The sequence below is a fragment of the Rattus norvegicus genome, chromosome 13 (assembly GCF_036323735.1).
Source record: "Rattus norvegicus strain BN/NHsdMcwi chromosome 13, GRCr8, whole genome shotgun sequence".
Classification (NCBI taxonomy): domain Eukaryota; kingdom Metazoa; phylum Chordata; class Mammalia; order Rodentia; family Muridae; genus Rattus; species Rattus norvegicus.
In genome coordinates this window covers 63,156,144-63,162,938 of record NC_086031.1, presented here as the reverse complement: position 1 = coordinate 63,162,938, position 6,795 = coordinate 63,156,144, and the positions used below count along the sequence as shown (strand labels likewise).

The following is a 6,795-nucleotide window of genomic DNA, read 5'->3' as shown; positions in this document are numbered from 1 at the left end:
CTTGGAGGAAAAGAATGAAGAAGAAACCAGGGAAGAAAATGCTATTTGAATGACGTACCCATAGAGTTGAGTCAAATGATAGCACACAGCCCATGCTACCCAGATAGTTTTAGAGAAAGAGTTAGGAAGCCCAAAGTATCAGAGAAAGCAGGTTCTGACTAGCATCCAAAAGAAAAAGGAGTCGGTCTTCAGATATGAGGGCAAACCCAAGATAACCCTGTGTCACATAAGAGGGATTGATTTCATTGAGGTGGGGGCATTATGGAAAGGAAAAATAAATTATCTCATTAAAGGGCTAACTATTCTTCCATATCTTTAATATAGCTTAAAATGAGCCTTCATGAGTCCTATGGCCACGGGTGTTTGACCTGTCCAACTGAATTTGTTCATTGGGAAGAAACAATAACATATCTTCACCTAGAGATAGACTGTATTCGTTATTGTAACACAATTGATTATTTCATTAGCCAGAACATTTTTATGATATTCAAAGAAATATGTAGAATATAGACTACCACAGTTTATTTTTATGCCTTTAAATTCAACATCTACTTACTAAATGAGCAGCTTGCCTTTTAATTTCCTGTGGTATATACTGGGGCATCGTTCTTCCTTAAATCTTTTCTTAGATCAGAATAATTATTAAATTTGCCTCAGTAATATTTTAAATCTGTGTTCCATCCAGACATGCTATCAAGACACTATTTTTCATTGTATATAAATAAGAACAGAGGTTATACGGGCTATATGGGCTGAGAAATAACAGGCCCAAGATAGAGGAGGCAGAACACAGTTTTTTCCCTCCCAAGTGGGAACATTTTCCCTTTAGTGTGCAATTTAGAAGAGGAGATCTTAAGTCAGGGAAGAATGAAGAGAGTTGTCCTCTACATAAAACAAGAACAAACTTGATGTCTTAAAGATAGGAACATCAGTGTTCTTTGAAAAGTTTAAGAAATGCTACGAATAAAGCTTGCCAATTCAGATTAACTGAAACATTGCAAACTGCATTAACAAGATCAGATTTCAGCTTTCCAAAAAGTGGAACTTGTCGAGTAGAGAGATTTTTGCTGTCTTTCAAGAAACAGGAAGAAGTTAATGTGACAGAACTATGTTGCATTAAAACGCAAAATCTCTTTGCTGTTCTGTGAAGGTATTGTTTGGAAGACATGACTGAGGATGGCACATTGTAAAATGTTATTAATGTAAACGTGTGGCAGAATCCACTGTGGAACTTTCACTAGACAGGAAGGAAATATATATACAACATGCTGAAGCATTAGATCATAGGAACCTGATGATATATGGGCACTAGGAAATAAGGAAGGGACATCAAAGGGCAATTCTTTTTAGAATTCATAGGAAAGCTGGGAGGAAAGCGTATTGAGGGAGAAGGACAAGGTGAACTAGTTATGCAATAATGATTCAAATATATTTTTTAGTATGGTAAATTTGGTGTATCTGTAATGGTTATGTTGTTGATGTTTGAATACTCTTTGCAAACTTGTGTGGATTGACACACACGTGTTTTAAGAGGCCTTTCCACCTTCATCATGCATTGCTTTTTAATGAAACGGTTTTAAAAGACATTAAGGACTCATGATCTCTTTCATTCAGATTTGTCCTAGTTGGGAAATTGATTTAAATTCCCACATGTAACGTATTGCCTCTTTACCATTAAATACCTTTCCATGTTTAAATGAGAATTCGAAAGACTTGCTCAATGAGATATATTTCATAAGACTCTGACATGGGAACCTCAACTCCCTTCGGCTTTGCCACCCTCCTTCCTTCCCTGCCTTTCTTGTCTCCCTGACTGCACTGATTCCTGTGGCCATCCCACAGTGTCAGTCCAGGTGCCATGGCTGCTATGTTCCTCCCCGGCCTGCGGTATAGCTGGAATAGACTGAGGTCCTGGTGCTGGTCACAGTGCTGTAGCATCCAAATCCTGCGAGTGCTTAGTGAAGATCTGAGCCAGCTGCCGGTTGGAGTTCGAGACTTTGTGAAGCACAGTGATCATCTGTGCCAACCAGAGGGGATTCACATTTGTGAGGGGACTTGAGGTTAAGAACACTGCCACATTGGCCCTGCTGGAAGAGCAGGGTCTTTTTCAGAAGTTCCCCAAGTATAAGTACTGCTCGCTGGCGCACACAGACCCTAAGGATGTGGCACAGGTAGAAAGCAGGACGGTGATTGTTATTCCTTTGCAACAGGACACAGTGCCTCTTCTGCCTGGTAGGGCCAGTGGGCAACTGGACAACTGGATGTCCCCAGATGTGTTCCAGAGAGTTGTGGACCAGGGATTCCCAGGATGCATGCAGGGCTGCACAATGTATGCGCTTCCATTCAGCATGGGTCTTGTGGGCTCGCTCCCCACCATCCTGCATTGGAGTGCAGATCACTGACTCTTGGCCCATGTCGGGGCAAGCATGCATACTATGATCCTCCTGGGGACAGGTGTACTTCAGGCCCTGGGAGATGATGTCTTCACCAGGTGTCTACATTCAGGGGACCAACCGCTGAATAGACATGGGGATCCTGTGGGCCAGTGGCCATGCAATCCACAAAAAAAAAAAAAAACCCTGATTGGCCACATGCCAGACCAGAAATAGATCGTCTCTTTAGGCAGTGCCTAAGGTGGTCACTCTTTGCTAGGCAAAACTGCTTGCCCTGCGCTTTGCCTCTTGCCCGGCCAGGGATGAGTGCTAGCTGGCAGAGCACAAACTGATTTTGAGCATCACCAACACTACAGAGAAAAAGCTCTATGTGGCAGCTGCTTTCCGCAGTGCCTGTCCATGATGCAATGCCAGGCTGGAAAGTGGAGTGTGTAGGAGATGACATTGCCTGGATGAGCTTTGACAGTGAAGGTGAACTCCGGGTCATCAACCCTGATAATGCTCTCTTCAGGATGGCCCCTGTTACCTCTGCTACCACCAATCTCAATGCCATGGCCACAATCCAGAGTAACGCTCTCTTCACCAATGTGGCTGAGACCAGTGATGGCAGTGTGTATTGGGAAGGCATTGACCAGCTTCTTCCACTCAGTGTTACCATAACCTCCTGGCAGCGGAAGCCCTGGAAACAGGGACAAAGAACCCTGTGCACCTTCAAATTCTTGGTTTTGTGTCCTGGCTTGCCAGTGACCCATCATGGACCCAGCTTGGGAAGCTCCAGGAGGTGTTCTTATTGGTGCCATCATCTTTGGAGTCCGCAGACCCAAAGGGGTAACACTGATGTATCAAGCCTTCAACTGGAATCATGGGATGTTTGTAGGTAGCTCTATGAGCTCCAAGTCCACCGTAGCTGCTGCAAACAAAAGAAAGATCATTACGCATGAACCGTTTGCCATGAGGCCCTTTTTGGGGCCTACCTTTTTGGACACTACCTGGAATATGGGTTGAGTATGGAGGGACGAATGAGTGCCCATTGCCTCGTATGTTCCACGTCAACTGGTTCCGGAGAGATGAAGCAGGCCGCTTTCTTTGGCCAGATTTTTTGGAGAATGCTCGTGTGCTAGACTGGTTATACTGAAGATTAGAAGACATGTGCCCAAGAGACTCTGATTGGGCTAGCACCACAGGATGGAGCCCTGTATCTCAGTGGCCTCAGAGCAATAAACACCAGTCAGCTGTTGTCCATCCTCAAGGACTTCTGGGAACAGGAGGTCCATGATATTCGGAGCCACCTGACAGAGCAAGTCAACCAGGATCTGCCCCAGGAGATATTGGCTGAGCTCAAGACCCTGGAAGAACGTTAGCAAAAAAATGTGTCCTGAGGCTCTAGACTAACAAGAGCACAGCAGTCCCAACTGGGTAGGACTCCCAGGCTCACAGAAAACATGAACAATTTGACATTAAAGTGTGTGAGTGTTGGGAGGCCAAGCCACAGACCTTCTCCCATGCTTGTCTGATACAAGATGAACATTTTTATTAAAAAGAAAAAAAAAAGAATCTGACTTTGAAAGTTAAATCAATATTTCTGCATAAAATTACTCTTTTATAGCAGAATATAATTAAGATATAATTATCAAGGTAGGGCATCAAGTAAGTTAGAAAGCTAAAATCTAAATACATATCATTTGGCAGCCAGGGCCCTATTTCCAAATTAGCTTTTCTTGTCGATCAATGCTACTTTCAGATGAAACAAGACACAAGCTGCTGGGGTTAGTGTGCATCCAGAAATACATTCATCATAGAATAAGAAAAAAATATTCTAAGAACAGAAATCTTTGGAAGTCCTAAATTTGGAATATGAGAAGAGATGAACTTATGCAAGGACATAGCTAATTTGTGGGAAAATGCTAAGACATTGGAAACTGGTCACGAAATGCTTCCTGAACAATAGCAGAGTGGATAAAAGCAGTGCTGTCTATTACATAAGAGAGCAGGGTTACTGTCAAGTAGCCAATCTTTAATTACAGTGAAGAAAGAACACTTGAAAAATGATTGCTCACATGTCTGAGAGCAAGTTCAACAACAATTTTATTCACAAAGCATGAAAATGCTAATGTTTCTTCTGTATTGCAAAGCTTCTAATGACAAAACTGAAAATGAAATAACAAGCCTTCATTGCAATGACAATGGCTAAAGCTGGTTTGCAGCATAGTGATATCATATCTCCAATTCAAGTTTCTACAATTTAATATTGCATTATTGCAGTCCTCTGCAGGAACTGACTGGCTCAACTTAATAGCCTTTCTGTAGTGTGTTGTACATATTCATAATATTTGACAACATTTAAAGCTTGTAGTCAAAAAGAGAGTATTTAAAGCTCCAATTATTGCATAAATGATACAGGTAATAGATTGACATTCATGGACAATTGAACTATAATTTATATTCAGAATTTTCATATCTTTATTTGTCTACTTCGGGCTTCCTTTTTCATCAAACTTTAGTTTTAGTCAATGAATATGTAGATCATTTCCTTATTGGATGTACAAATCCTTAACATAATAACGCCTTTTTTTCTGTGTTTCTTAAGGCAGTTACTCCTGGGACCAGTGTCTAAGGCAATCATGATGATTATCCCTCAATGAAAAGCTTATCAAAAGACAGGTGGACAAAATTTTCACAACTACTATTGGTTAGACCTATGAAGACCGGATTTATGTTGATGTCAAAAAGTATGATGCTAGTTTTAAAAGAATGGTTTAAAATTTAGAGAAAAATTAATACTACAATAAACTGCCTATGCCTCACTGAATTTTATCCACCAATAAGATGTATTCATTAAACAGATAAAACTCCATGTTTCAATCACATTCATTTAGCCTTAGTATAACATGTCTTTATTTGTTTTAGGATGGCATTTCAGTGTTCCGTACAACATTGAGTTATCATGTGTTCTGATGTTTCTCTTGTGACAATTTCTAAGGTGCTTTTTCTTTGTGTTGTTTTCTTTTAATTTTGAATCTCACTGTGCATACCTGTTGACCTGGAGCCTGATAAGTAGACCAGGTTATACTGTAACTCATCCAGTTCCACCTGCTTTTGTCTCTAAAGTGTTGTAATTTAAGGTGTGAGACATCTGGCATGTTTTTCCCATAACACTTTCAAATTTGAAGCCTGTTCATGAGAAAAATTGTCAATGCCACTCAACTAGTATTAGTCTCCTATTTTTATATTGTGTTTTTTTTAAAATAAAAGATAACAGAAATGATGAATGTACCATTTTCATCTCATCCTGTAAAACTTACGTGCTCTGAACATGAAGTCAGGATTGATACTTCCTTTGATTTAATGCTTCCAGATTTATGCATTCTTAATTTGCTGTTCTCTCTTGTAGCCTCCTTCTGGAAAGAAAGAAATTACTATGAGGTGTGCACATTTAATTAGGATAGCCTTCAGTGTTGAAATTCTTCAATAGATTATTCTGTTTGAGTAAAAATGGCTACTGCAGGTGTGTATATATCTGCATGCTTAGTCATCACGGAGTACTTGAGAAAAATTGTAGATGTAGCTTTGTTGGAGTAGATGTGGCCTTGTTGGAAGAAATGTGTTAAGAGGGGTGGCCATTAAGGTCTCAAAAGCCCAAATTAAGTCCAGTGTTCCTTTCTCTTCCTTCTTATATTTTCATTTTTTATTGGATACTTTATGTTTTTTTTTCACTTTTTTTTTTTATTAACTTGAGTATTTCTTATATACATTTCGAGTGTTATTCCCTTTCCCGGTTTCCGGGCAAACATCCCCCTCCCCCCTCCCCTTCCTTATGGGTGTTCCCCTCCCAACCCCCCCCATTGCCGCCCTCCCCCCATAGTCTAGTTCACTGGGGGTTCAGTCTTAGCAGGACCCAGGGCTTCCCCTTCCACTGGTGCTCTTACTAGGATATTCATTGCTACCTATGGGGTCAGAGTCCAGGGTCAGTCCATGTATAGTCTTTAGGTAGTGGCTTAGTCTCTGGAAGCTCTGGTTGCTTGGCATTGTTGTACTTTTGGGGTCTCGAGCCCCTTCAAGCTTTTCCAGTTCTTTCTCTGATTCCTTCAATAGGGGACCTATTCTCAGTTCAGTGGTTTGCTGCTGGCATTCGCCTCTGTATTTGCTGTATTCTGGCTGTGTCTCTCAGGAGCGATCTACATCCGGCTCCTGTCGGCCTGCACTTCTTTGCTTCATCCATCTTGTCTAATTGGGTGGCTGTATATGTATGGGCCACATGTGGGGCAGGCTCTGAATGGGTGTTCCTCAGTCTCTGTTTTAATCTTTGCCTCTCCCTTCCCTGCCAAGGGTATTCTTTTTCCTCATTTAAAGAAGGAGTGAAGCATTCACATTTTGATCATCCGTCTTGAGTTTCGTTTGTTCT

General features: G+C 41.2%; 1 pseudogene; it reads left to right on the top strand.

Annotated features, from left to right (window-relative positions):
• Positions 1-1,795: 1,795 nt before the first annotated feature.
• Positions 1,796-3,772, top strand: LOC103693673 (phosphoenolpyruvate carboxykinase [GTP], mitochondrial pseudogene; annotated as a pseudogene).
• The last annotated feature ends 3,023 nt before the right edge of the window (positions 3,773-6,795 follow it).